Genomic DNA, 14,508 nt, shown 5'->3' on the forward strand with positions numbered 1-14,508 from the left:
ATCTGAGATAGTTACGTTCCGGTTGCAATATTTTAAACTACCAGATTTCAGTAGATGTGAGTGATCACCTAATATTTTTAAAATTACAATAAACATTTCCTGTGGAATTTTGTGCTAAATAGGTTGTTGGGATAAGGATACATTTGCTACATAGGTGTTGTCATAATATGTATTTGTTTTAGTAGGAATTTGACCCAGGCTGTCTTATCCTACACATAGCCCTCATTTTAAAGTAAGAATAGAAACACTGAAACACAGCATCTTTTCTGCTGATGAGTAAACATTGAAATCGTGGCAAGGCAAGGTATAAAACTCATGTCCTGAGTTTAAACTCCAACTGTTTACTATACTGGGTCACGCTTCAACTTGATCTGTAGATGCCATGTGAGTCATCTCACACTGCAGATGTTTGTGTGTCTCCCTGAAATCAAATACCTGCCCTTATCCAGAGAACAGCTATGTCACAGCACAGACTTGGTGCATGATCAATTCAACGGGATCAGTGAAACATTACATGGTGGTTTCTTGATGCTTGAAGGCTCTTCAAATATACAAGAGAGTTAAATATGACAAGCAAGGGTCAGGAAATAAAGAAGATGGAAATGTTTTATTGAAAGTAAGATCACCAAAAGACTAAAAGAGTGAATTTCAAAATGAGTTGGACCATATTTTCTGGCCTACATGACTAAATAAGAGCTTTTCTGGTTGAAACAAAAGTAAGCCATGTGCACGTCAACAAAATCAGAAGCAAAGAAGAGAAAAGGAACCAGACAGGCAGGAGTGTTCTATGCAAGAGAGCTTTCCAAGAGATAAATGTTATGGAACACCAGTGAATAAGATGTTGATTTTTTTTTTCTAAGTACCAAGCGTTAATATGACTTGCTAAAGCAAGTAAATGGCAGCATTTCCTAGACTGAACCTAAACTACAGTAAAATAAAAAGAAATTATTCTACATGATTAAAAAAAATTTCAAAGTAAATATCCCTACTTTATTTGGAACTCTTCTTCAATGCAGGAAAGCAGTCTCTAACAAAAAGGCTTACGCGTTCCTTACCCATTACTGTTGTATGGAGATAGGACAAGGAGTGTCTCTCCTGTGCTCACCACGCACAAAGGAAGACATCTAAGAGCCTCCTAGGGAAGGAGAGTTCTTCGGCAGCAATTTAGATATGTACAGAAATTAGAATTTGCCTTCCTATTTCATCCTTAAGCAAACATCTCATCCCTAGGCTGCATCATAGCAAACAAGAAACAGTGCAGATGAAGTTCTTGTTGCTGGATAGAAGACCACTGAGAACAAAGATGCATTATCTTTCCAGCAGAGTTGTGCCTAATTCAAGAAGCCACCAGCACAAATCATTTCACTTTGTGTTAACAGCTTGTTAGCAAAGATACTGTGATGTAAAATTTCATTCACACCAGCTTGAGACCAAGAAAAAAAAAAAAGACGAAAAATAGTGGTGTAGAAGTTTAGAGACAACAAAAATACCATTCTAAAGCAAGGTGATGAACCAACCAAGTACATACAGTATTTTAAAATCTGGAGTGTCCCTGTTTAAGAATTGTGTGTTTAGAATAAGCCCAAACATAATTGCTCTGATGGGTTGTCAGGGATAAGATTAATTTGGCAAAGATTAGTATTGACTTGCTGTTTATTAAGGCTTTTAAACAGCTGTATCTGGCAGCATTCCTGTAAGTGGCTGTCATATCTGAAAATCAGCCCCACACCCTGGTGCTCGCCAGCTGTTACTGAACAATATTCTACCACTTTGAATATCTTTCTCCAGGCCAAACAACAAGAGCAAACTATTGCCAAATGTGCCTTTTTCTCCTCTTGTCACTTTTTGTGGGGGAGGGTGAGGAGCTTAAAAGTGCTAAAATGTCAGCTCGTGGCTGATGGCTTAGCTGATAAGAGGCACCGGAAGCCAGCAAGTGGTTTTGGGTGCTGGGTGAACACATTCTCCACATAGCAGCAGTGCTGTTAGTCAACTCGCACCAACTAAAACCACAGCTTGTAACTGTTGTAGGCCAAAGGTTTTAAAGACAGTTAGGAAGTGGTGATCAAAGGTGTAGAGCCAACACAATTCCAAAATGTTTTATCTCCTCTGACCTGGCACATGTGTGCCTTCCTTGGTGCTAGACAAGGCCGCCAGAGTGAGAGTGGGAGAGGTTCAGCAGTTCACTAACCTTGAGTCCAGTAACTGAGGACATCTCCCTAGGACTTAGAGGAAGGACAAGCCATTTGGTAAAGCAGGCACCTCACTTGGTGATTCAGTGGAAAACAGTAGAGTAAAACAGGTGTGACTGTTTTGAAGTCTGTAAAAGAAAGGGCAAATTGAGTTGTTTTGTGCTGGAATTAGACCCAGTGGTTTCAAATCCAAGTCCAGTTATAAAAGCAATGGAAAGAACAACATTCCGATGTGGTTAAACATCAGACCACAAAGGGCCCAGTATGTAGTGAAAGTCACTGCAGCCTTTCCAGTATGACTGTTTTGGGGGAGATCAAACTCAACCTTTTCCATTTTCATCAGACTGGACTAAGATGTCAGCACAAATAAAAAAGGACACTGTCATCTCATGGTCCTTCCTCTGCTGGCACTTCCCATCACCTGTGGGAGTGGGGGAAGGGAGCTGGCCCAGAAGCTGAGCTTTCTAGAAGGACACTCCAAGTAGGTATTTGACCAAGAATATCTAAATAATTTTGTCTTGAGGTCTTTACAGTTAATGCAAATCTGATGCTTGCCCTTTAATTGAGCTGTTTCGGCAGGATTCCTATGTATAAACAGATTCATTTTCCATGAGTGTGTGTGTATTTCTGCCATGGATGTTAAACAGCTGGATGTCTCTAGCTCTTTCTACATGACCTGGAGGAGTTGGAGATAATTGGATAAGAATGTATGCTAAATTAGCACTTGCTATCAGGAAACAGAAGAGAACATACAATGGAAACAGAATATAAGATTATGGCCCCAGTTCTCATAAAGCCAAAGCTGTGAACAAAAGAAAATCAATAGCACAAGACTCGCCTAAAATAAAGTCTTTGACTGTAGGTCTCATGGTGATCTAAACCACAAATCAGCTGTGGACTTTTGAATACTGTGGTCAGTTTCTAGGACAAGAGTCATAACTGTGAGGACCTGCTCTCTCCGAGAATTTAGGCCAAGTACCAAACTTACACTCTTATTTGCACACCCTCTTACTTGGTCCAAGAGTTTATAGAACTAACATAATGCACTGGAATTAGATTAACAGGATACAGCATAACCTTTCATTCCAAAAGTCGGAAAAAAGCACTGCTTTTAATAGAATCAGAGACCAGAGCTGTCAGTGCTACATTAAACCACTGTCTGCAACATAGGAATCCCATATATGCACCATTCAAGTCCATGCTTCTTTGCTTTGGATCCATGTTCCTCTTAATACACCTAGGAAGGCAGCAAAAGATGACCCAAATCACCCACATGAGAGACCCAAATGGGATTCCAGGCTCCTGGCTTTGGCATGGCTGTTATGAACACTGGGGACTAAATCAATTCATGGCAGATTCTCTCTCTCTCTCTCTCTGTCTCTCTCTCTCTCTCTCTGTAATTCTGCCTTGAAAACATATGAAATAAATCTTTTAAAAAGTAAAAACAGAGTAGGTACACTGAAAATAATTTATATATGCAAGGACATTTTCAAAGATTAGTGCAAAATAAAACTAAAACATAGGTTTATTTTGGTGCAAAGAAATCCTGAAATGTATGCATAACTATAGCATAATGTGTGTTTCCCAAGAACACCCCAAAGTTCATGGATGAATTATCATATGCATGGGTTTCAAAACTTTTTTCACCAAGATTGTCTTATGATTTCATTTTCCATCAACTTACTGAAGTACCCTTGAACTCTCATGCTTTTCAGGAGAATATCTGGTAAACTTTTTTTTCTCAGAGCTTGAATAAGTTTGGATGATCCATATGGGACTGAAATTTTTTTGTTATTTGGTTGAGTTAACTGAGAGAAGGAAGTAAAAATTTGCATTAACTCCAAGACCCAAAGTGAATAAAAGCCAGTGTGCCAAGTGATGAGCTCACAGCCTATCAGGCACTCCATGGTGACTGTACACTCACCAAAGAAGCTGTCCTTGTTGCTGCAGTATGAGGGTCTAGTTCCTCCACACACCCAATATTACTGTATAATGTGCAACACGTGGAGACTATCCCACAGAGAAGTAGGCAGAGCAATGCTCCTGCCAAGTTTGTCTTTTAGAAGACTATGCAATGTCTCCAACCTGAGGCGAGCCCACATAACTCAGCTCTCTGTAGGGTGTAACCAATTCTGTAGAATGTTTTGTATTTTGCAATTTTCACTTTTAAACCAAGGTAGACCCACAGAAGCCTAAGCCTGTTTGGGGGGAAAGGTTCATGGAGGAAGCACAGAACGATATATTTAAAAGAAACAACAATTTCTTGGCGATATTACAAAACATAAAGCCAACTTATCACCTCAGTGGGGCAATGCCTGGTCATTAGCACCTGGTTTCATCAGATCAAAATGACGGAAATGAAAGTCCTTGTAGAATTATGTCATTGGGGAGTGTTTAGAGAGTCTCCTCTCACCTGATTTCTCCTCGCAGGGCAAATCATCTACGTCTTTCTGGTCTTCATTCTAGAACATTCACCCTCCTTGTATCCTCTGTTGGGGGGGTTGAATTGCCTGCAGCCGGTGTGGTTTGACTTCCATCTTCCCTTGCTGCTCACTTTGCTAATTCTCAAATAATTGGAGAGAAAGCCCATTCTCTGTTCTTCCCCTCCCCTTTCTACTACGCAGCCATCAGAAGTCTCTAAGGACTCTACTATACGATTTCCTATTTCGCATCACAGATGGTTTAGATAAAAACTATTAGTTTCATTTATTCAAACTGCTTCATTTCACCAAAATGACCCTATTTTTAGTCTTTTGCCTAGAGGGTTGTTTTCACATTTTTGTAGATGTAAAGGAGTTTGCTGATGTCTCAGATTTTAATCATCATCATTCCTGCCACCCAACAAGCTTTTGGACTACAGTGGAGCTGATGAGTCCTCCAAGAGGGAATATACTTTAGGAAAAAATGACATTAGAATTGCTTTACAAATATGATTTATGTATATTTTCATGCAACCTTTGAGTGTTTGCATTTTTCCATGAGGTTCGTTCTGATCATTTCCATTTCAGCATAAGCACTATGTATGCTCTGTCAAACATAATGATGCCAGCTCTTTATCTTGATGCCATTGCTTTGGAGAATGCTACCATTTGGACAACATACTGTACTGCAAAAAAATTAGCTGTTCAGAGAATACACTTTCAAAGGGAGAAAGTGCAAATAAACAAATCAAAACTTTACCCACTTTTGGATGTTATGCAGAATTGATATAAATGCTTATACCATGACATCTTAAGTTTAGTTCCTGTATTAGTACAAGAAAAACATCCAGTAAATTACTTAAAATGAACATGACAGGTGAAAATACCCATATAATATTTGCATAGAGGAGCTGGCACTGTGGTGAGGCGGATTAAGGCAACATTTAAGAGAGGGATGACCCCTTACAGAGTCAAGGTTCAGGTCCCCGCTACTCTATTTACAGTCCAACTTTCAGCTAACGTATCTGAGAAGGCAGGGAAAGATGGCCCAAGTGTTTGAGGCCCTGCCATCCATGTTAAAGATCAAGGTGAAATTCCTCGCTTCTTGCTTCTGCCTAGCCCAGACTCACCTGTTGTGGTCATTCAGAGTGAGTAAGCATTGGAACATCAGTCTCTCTCGCTCCATCTTTCCCTCTCTCAGTCATGTCGCTTTTCAAATATATAAATCTTGAAACAATGATAGTATACTATAATTGATTGCACAGTAAGAACAATATAGTAGTGTGAGTATTTGAGAGAAATCCTTAAGTGTAACTTATGTGAACTACCTAATTTGGCTTCCAATTCCAATTTCCCTCCCAGCCAATCTCCCATATCCCCTTGCTTCTATGACAATATTTCTGACTTTTTCCCACCAGGCTATCATATAGGTATAGACTCAATGATGAGCAAGATGGGAACAATCCTCCTCAACTGTTTCCTTTTCAGTCATTAAGTTGCCCTCAAGACCTCTAGTACTTTTAAAGACTGTAAAAGTACAGAGCAGGGATGTCATATAGAATCAACCCAGGGCATGTCAGCACCTTTGCCTGACTAGGCTCACCATTAACTCTTAATGATTTCTTCAACCATCCATATGTAATGTAGTGGACGTGAGGTCACTTCCCCAGGCTGGCTACAGTATAGAATATATGTCTGCATATGTGAATATGAAAGTAGCACAAGGGAATCCCAAGCTAATGCTGTATTTCTCAAAATTGAAAGTACTAAGAATGTATTTCCAGGTTCCATTCCAGGATAATTTGATAAAGTTATTCTGGACTGATGCTCAAACATCTTAATTTTTACAGCTACCCCAAGTTGCTTCAGTATGTCTGTCCATAGACTAGTTAGAAATTTTTCTGACCATCCACTTGGAAGATTCAGACTTTGCATTGTGCCTCAGGATGATATCAACTTAAAAAATTAGTAATGAAACCACACTCAGCTAATATTTTCTGGATGATCCGATCAAAACTCTTGATCTGTTTTTAAGGTTGATTTATCTATTACTTGAAAGTCAGAGTTACAAAGAGAGAGTGGAAGAGACAAAAAAAAAGATCTTCAATCTACTGGTTCACTCCCCAGATGACTGTGACAGCTAAGGCTGGGCCAGGCAGAAGCCCATAGTTAGGAGATTCTTCCAGATTTCCCATGAGAGTAGCAGGGGTGTTGTATACCTGGGATACCTGCACAGCTTTTCCCAGGCCAGTAGCAGGGAGATAGATAAGGAAAGGGTCAAATGGTAGCTTACTTACTTCTCCGCAGCACTGGCCTCAACAATTGGTTTTGTTGCATAAGAACCCTGGAGGCAGGTAGACCAGGATTGGAATGCTCATCCTTCTTAGCAGGTAGGTTTTAATCTTCATTCTTGGTGCTTCTGATACTATTTCAGTAAGAGAGAAGGAAGAAGAGAAAAGGGAAAAGAAGCATAGTAAATGTATGTCAGGAAACAACAAGCATTCCCAGAAATTCCCTATAGTCATGCAGTTCTATTTCATTAGCCAGAGGTGTTTCATGTGATCAGCCCCCACTGCTCCATGCACCTTGGACAAAACCAGGATTCTATTGGTAAAAAACACAGAAAGAACCAATATCTGCAATATTATTAGCAATAATCATCATACTGATTTCCATTAATTCACCTGAGTCTTTTTTATCCACTACAACTGCCTTTTCTCTTTCAAAATATCCATAGTGGGAATGGGTGTTTGGCCTAAAAATTAAAGTGGTTAAGATATTTAAGTGGCCTATATTCCATATAACATGAGTATCTGGGTTCAAGTCCCAGCTCTGGTTCCCAATTCTACTTCCGTTCTGATGCTCACTCACTGAAACAAAAAGCAATGGCCAAGTGGTTGGGTCCCTGCCACACTGTTGGGAGGCTTGGATTGAGTTCTTGGCTCTCAGCTTCATCCTAACCCATTCTCAGCCATTGCAAACATTTGGGAATGTACCAAAGGATAAGATATGTTTCTCTCTCTCTCTCTCTTTCTTCCCATCTCTCTCTCTCTCTCCCTCCTTCTTAATAATATACACACACAGGGCCGGATGTGATAGCCTAGCGGCTAAAGTCCCAGCCTTACACTCACTGGGATCCAATGTGGGCACCAGTTCTAATCCCGGTAGCCCCACTTCCCATCTAGCTCCTTGCTTGTGGCCTGGGAAAGCACTCAAGGACGGCCCAAAGCCTTGGGACCCTGCATCCGTGAGGGATACCCAGAAGAAGCTCCTAGCTCCTGGCTTCGAATCGGCTCAGTTCCAGTTGTTGTGTAAGACTTGGGGAGTGAATCATTGGATGTAAGATCTTCCTTTCTGTCTCTCCTCATCTTTGTATATCTGAATCTCCAGTAAAAAATAAATAAATCTTTAAATACATACACACACACACACACACACTTGCACGCTGGCTGGTATGGTGGCATAGGATACTGTTCCTGTGCCTGAAGGAATCTCATATGACCACTGGTTCACACTCCAACTGTTATTTTCTATCCAGCTACCTACTAATGCACCTGAGAAAGCAGTGGAGGACAGTCTAAGGCCTTGGGATCCTGCACTCATGTGGGAGACCCAGAAAAAGTTCCTGGCTTCAGGTTGGCTCAACTTTGGTCATTACCAGCCATTTGTAAACTGACAAATGGAGGACTTCTTTTTCTCTGTCTATCCTTCTCTCTCAGTGATTTGAGATTTCCAATTTCTTGTGATTTAAATACTCCATTCTATGTCTTGATTTCTCTACTGCTTTTGATTATAGAAAAACTCACTTTCAAATCTCTGTCTTCAATCTTATTTCTCCTAAATTCAAAATCATGATTCTACTGACTACTATCCTATTTCCCAAAATGCTCGACATCAAAAACTGTCTTAGTTACACTTTAACCTACCAATATAGATATATTCCTTTTTCTGAGCTCCGTCTTTTGGAGTTTAGCATCCTGAACTAGTTTACCAAGCTATGATTTTTCATATTCTGAGCTATTCATCCCTTCCCTTCATCCCTCACAGATAAAATCATTATGTTTAACAAAGCTAAATCATGATTAACTATTAAATTGACTCAGTTGTTTTCTACCCATAGCCTCAGTTCAGTCCCTCTACTTCTTCCTTGGAACACCACAGTAATGATTTAATTGGTCTCAGAGTTTACACATAGTTGTCAGTTTCTTTTTTACAACTCAGATTGAACATTATAACACCTTCATTTTTAAGCCTCCTGGGGCTCTTCCATGGGTTTGGAAATTGAAATTTCAACAGCTAAGCCTGGTGTGGACAACTATGAAGCGCTTGGCACTTGCCTACCTTACTTGTGGATGCTTACCAAGTTTCCTTTCAAGTTTCTAAAATCTGGCTGTAGAATTCTTTGCCCATCACAAACACATTAGACTATTGGACTTAAAATGTTGCAATTATTCTTTTGGCTGCCTTCCTTTTTCTAAAGACTACTCCTGTCTCAGTAAAATTTATATACTCCTTTTTTAAAAAATTCCACAGCATTCTGTTCATTCGAACAGAAGTATTATACTTGTTTGCTGATGTGCCTATTTTCTTGATGAGATTGAAAAATGCTTAGGTCCTCTTCACCCTTGTAAGCATTCTGACACCTGCATGTGCAGTGCTATGTACACGTTTGTCAGAAACAAACACTGAATGGCTTCACAGGGTGTTTCTACTATTTCTGATAAAGTCTCACAAGCACATGATGATCTCTAGGCCAGGAAATATGGGAAGATATCATCCTGTAGAGTCCTTTCCCATTTTTACAAAAGATTTATTCATTTTTACTTGAAAGGCAGATTTACAGAGCAAAGGAGAGACAGAGAGCAGGGTGGGGTGCTGGAGTGATGCTTCATCCACTGGTTCACTTCCCAAATGACCATTAGAACCAGAGCAGAGCTGATCCAAAACATGGATCTTGGAACTTCCCGAGTCCCCTATGTGAGGACAGGGGTTCATAGAATTCAGTCATTCTCTGCTGTTCTTCCAGGCCATAAGCAAAAATCGGGATCAGAAGTGGGGCAGCTGGAACATAAATCAACAACCACAGATGCCAGCACCACAAACATAGGATTAGCCTACTCCGCCTTGGTGCCAGCCCCTAGAGTCCTTTCTCAAAAGTAACACAGAGAGCAGATTCCCTGTGCAATCACAACTTCCTGTCGAAAGGAGGTTTTTGTTTTCTTTTGCTTTGCTTTGCTTGGTTTTGTCCGGAAGCATATTGTAATACAATTTCATATACAAAAATAAGCCCAGGGCCTGGCATTATGCTGTGGTGTTAAGCTGCTACTTGGGACACCAGATTTCCATACTGGAGAACAACTAATCTTGGCTGTTCTGCTGCTGATAATATGCCAGAAAAGGCAATGGATGGCCGTCCAAGTACTTGAACTCCTGCAAAGCATATAGAAAATCTCGGTTGAAATTCCTGGCACCAGGCTCCAACTTGGCTTACTCTTGGGTATTGTGGCATTTGGGGACTCCAGCAGGGGATGGAAGATCTCTCTCTTTCTCTCTCTTGCTCTACCTTTCAAATAAACTAGTGTTCAAACAAAATAAGCCCATAATAATTTGTAGGTAACAGCCAAAAACAGTTAAGTTGCATAGCTAGAGAAAGCAGAACAAAACCCACCAGATAATCTTGAGTAATGGGATATTTTATACAGAAAGCAGTGAAGAAGAGAAATAAGAAGGGAAGCAACAATGTTATAACCAAAGTCTAGGGGCTTTCTGGCTTTAAGATCTGTTGTCTAAGGTCATTAGAACACAAGTGATCAAGAAAAAAAACAGAAAGATTGTTCATTGCCGCATTATACAAGTGTTCACTAGCAAGAAGACAGATAAATAATTGAACAGCCATAAAATGGAATACAATGCTGAACAAACAATATGTTAAAGAAAAGTTAAAGGTTAAAACATGTAAAACAGCAATATTTATTAATTGTGGCTATATATATATATATATGTAAAGGAAGTATAAAAAAACAGGTGTGAGAATGACAAAGCTTCAGTTTCTGGGAGTAACTATAGGAGAGGAGGGAGGAACAAAATTAGGGAGTGTTTTGCAGGAACCTCAACTGCATATGAGATTTTTAATTTAAGTTCCACATCTAGATCAATACAAAGGGGAAGTGATAGCTTGCATGAAGTGACGAAGCAATCAGGAAACTCATAACTCTGTACAGCAGGAAGCTGAAATATGAAATATAAGCCCTGTTTCCTCACTCACCACTCAAAAATCTCATTGCAAGCATAGAAAGACCTCTGGGTGTTCATGGGGAGTAGAAAGGAAGCTTTGTGCAGATTGAACCAGGCCTTCAAGAACAAACAAGATTCAGATGATACACAAGTAATGCACACATTATCAGTATTACTGTAATTAGCCATAAAGAGATCTACAAAATCTTTGGGTAAATATCTAAAGATGGATTTGACAATGAAGATTTTTCCTTTTTCATTCTGTTTATTCCATAACAAATTACAGATTTTTCTCTTATATAATATGGGTGGCATGAGAAAGAAAATAGCATGAAAAATTTCCAGGTTCTTATTCTTTCTTTATTTAAGAAACAGAGATATACAGAGTCATGTATGTGCACAAAAGGAGACAGATCCCAACTGCTTGTTCACTATTTTCAATGAATGGGTCAGGGCTGGGGCTAGAGCTGGGAGCCAGGAACATTGCAATCCTGGTCTCCTTCAATGGTGTAAGGAACTCAATCACTTCAGTAACTACTGCAGTCTCCCACAATCTGTCTTGGTGAGGAGACCTGGGCAAAGACATTGGAAACTTAGCTGCTAAGCTAAATGCTCTTGTTTCAGATGATATTTTTTTTTCTCCCTGAAAAGATACTGCATACTGACTCCAATAATCTTTCCCATACAATTCAGAACATCATGAATGGGGTAAAGGATCAGCTTCACAATAAGAGAAATATGTCTTTAAAATACCAGGCCCAGTGTGGTACTTCATGGCTTAAGTCCTTGACTTGCATGTGTCGGGATCCCATATGGGTTCCAATTTCATGTCCCAGCTGCTCTACTTCCCTCCTGGAGATGTGCTTGTGGTCTGGGAAAGCAGCTGAGGACAGTGCAAAGCCTTGGGACCCTGCACCTGTGTGGGAGATGTGGAAGAAGCTCCTGGCTTTGGATTAGCTCATCTCTGGATATAGGCCCACTTGGAGAGTGACCCAGTGTATGGAAGATCATTCTGCATCTCCTTCGCTCTGTGTATCTGTCTTCCCAATATGAAAGTGGAAAGAATCTTTAAAAAAAAAAAAAAAGCCAAAAGATAACATAGTTTTTCACAATGCGTTCAGAACTTTTGTCACAATAAGGCATTGCTCTAATGTACACATAATATCCCAAAGACCAATAATTCAGGTTCTTGATATCCACAGTATTCTATAATGATTGATGCATTAGTGTAATGGTTAATAGGTTAAGGGTGGAAAATTAATCCAATTTGGGGATCTTAAAGTGGGGTCTTTCTTTAGGAAGTGATTAGAGTAAATTGGATCATGAAGGCTTTATTTTTATAAGGCACATTAATGAGCAACACTAGTATGCTGTGTTTTGACTTCCTGGCTAGCCCTGTGGTCCTCCCTCCACTGTGTTCTCTTATCAAACATCCTCATCAGATACCAGACCAGACTGACCACCCAATATTAGACTGCAGACATCCAAAACCATGAGCTAAAATAAACTTTTCCTGAGTTGTTCCTTGCTGTTACTTGAGATAGCAATGAAAGCTAATACACAGAAGTGGGAGTTATTTCTATTAACCACACCTGGAGATATGGAGAAGATTTTGGACTTGATTTGTCAGAAGCAGCAAACTCCAGGTAAGTCTGCTCAGAGGCATGGGTGTGTGAATCTCCCAGTCACATGGCTGTGGCTTGGGGAATCCAAGCTGGGCCAGGCTTCCTGCTGGGGATCCTAGCTCCCCATCCTCTGTTGCCAAGCAATGGGCAACTCCTGAGATTGGGAGCAGCCAGAGCACCTACAGCTCCGGGCCTAGCCACCAACCACCCAGTAACAAGCCCTAGGGTCTTGGGGGATATGGAATTACTGCCAAGGGACATTAATGGATAAGGCGACTGTATGTGTAGATGAGGAATGAATCCCGAGTGACACCAAACTACAGGGCCACTGTACTTGCAGGCCACTTACTTGCAGGTAAGCAAGGGGACTGATACCTGGTGGTTTGGAGGGGAGAGACCAGAAAATCTGTATGAGTCAGACTGATACACCAGCTCACATTGGAGTCCTCAGTTGGGCTCATTAGCATGGAACATTGCTGACCACCACATGCCAGTCCACATGAAAGCTAGGGCTGGGACCTGACTAGCAGGACTAGATCCCAGTACCTGACTGAATGTTGGAACAGGGGATGGGTCACATTAGGCATGGTCATGTCACCAACCAGCATATGAGAAAATGAGGCCTGGGGGTAGATTCTGTGGGAGATATGTGGGCGAAACCATGTGGAAATATAAGCCCCACTGGTTAGCTCAAGAGTTGGTGGGTGGTGATGGGATGAGCTATGTGTGACCATGGAACCTGCCAACACTGATGAGTACAATGACCAAGAATAGTCTGGCAGGTCCAAGCTGCAGCACATGCATGTGCACCCTAAAACAAGGTGTGAGGAAGACCGGGCTGCAACATTCACCAGCTCATACAAAGGCCAAGATGAAGGGCCAGACTATGTCAAGCAAGTATCTAGCACCCACTGGCATGCATGAGATCTGGTTCTGGAAGTGGGCCAAGTGAAGTTGGGAAATATCCCTAATGGGTCATAGTCTCACTGTGAAGTACATGGTCCAGACATGGAGGTCAGGAAAGCTGGGCAAGTTAGCTCCAACTGCTGGTAAATATGTGGGTTGGTTTTTGAAGGGAGCAGACTGGGCAGGGCTGAGAAAAGCTTAGGCTACTGGCAAGTGCAGAATCCAGGCTAGAGCACAGGTCATGCCTGATTAGGTTATCACACCTACTGGTTTGCATGAGCCAGGGATGGGAGCAGACTTAGTAGGAACAGGTTCTAGCACCCACCAGCATGAGTTGGGACTGCGGACAGGCCAGTTCTAGCACCCACCAGCATGAGTTGGGACTGCGGACAGGCCAGGTCAGCACTCAAAGGCAAAGGCCAAGACAGGTGAGGGACTATGTCAAGCTGGGTCAGACCAACTGCTGGTATACACAAGGTCTATGCTGGTAACAGGCCTGGTTATGGAGCTAAGCGGACACCCTGGCTGGGTTGTGGTTGCCACTGATGAGTGTGAGGGCCAGAGTCAGGGCTGCTATCTGGTCTGGACATGGCTGCAGTGTCCCTCAGCACAAGTGTGGACTGAGTCTTGAGTGCTCCAGACTGGTTATACCTCAGCACCCACTGGTGCCTATTAGAACCAGGGTAAGGTAGGAAAGGCTGGGTTTGGTCTCTGCCCCTACTGAGCCATTTGTGAGCTGTGTCTGGGTGTGGGCCAGGCTTGGCTGGGCTGTAACACCCAATAGTAAAAATCGGAATGGGTGAAGCCAAGTCAGGAAAGGCCACTGTTCCTGCTAGGAGAGGAGGTAGACTAAGTAGGGCTGGCTCATCGACCCACTGATGGGTGTGAAGTTTTGTATTAGGAGAGGGTCTGAAGGAGGAGTTTGGGGAACTCCTCTGTCGGGACATAACCCCTGAAAGTGAGAACAAGAACCACAATAGGGAGCATCCCACAGCATACATTTGGCACAGGTCAGGGATGAACTAGACTGGTCCAGTTCATATCACTCACTGGCGAATCCAAGCACCAGAATGGAGTGTGGGTCAGGCCGGGTTGGGCCACAACACAAGCCAGTTCATGTGAGGGCCGAGATTG

This window comes from Ochotona curzoniae, unplaced genomic scaffold (genome assembly GCF_017591425.1).
Source record: "Ochotona curzoniae isolate NIBS_2020 unplaced genomic scaffold, NIBS_Ocur_1.0 contig_2318, whole genome shotgun sequence".
Taxonomy (NCBI): Eukaryota; Metazoa; Chordata; class Mammalia; order Lagomorpha; family Ochotonidae; genus Ochotona; species Ochotona curzoniae.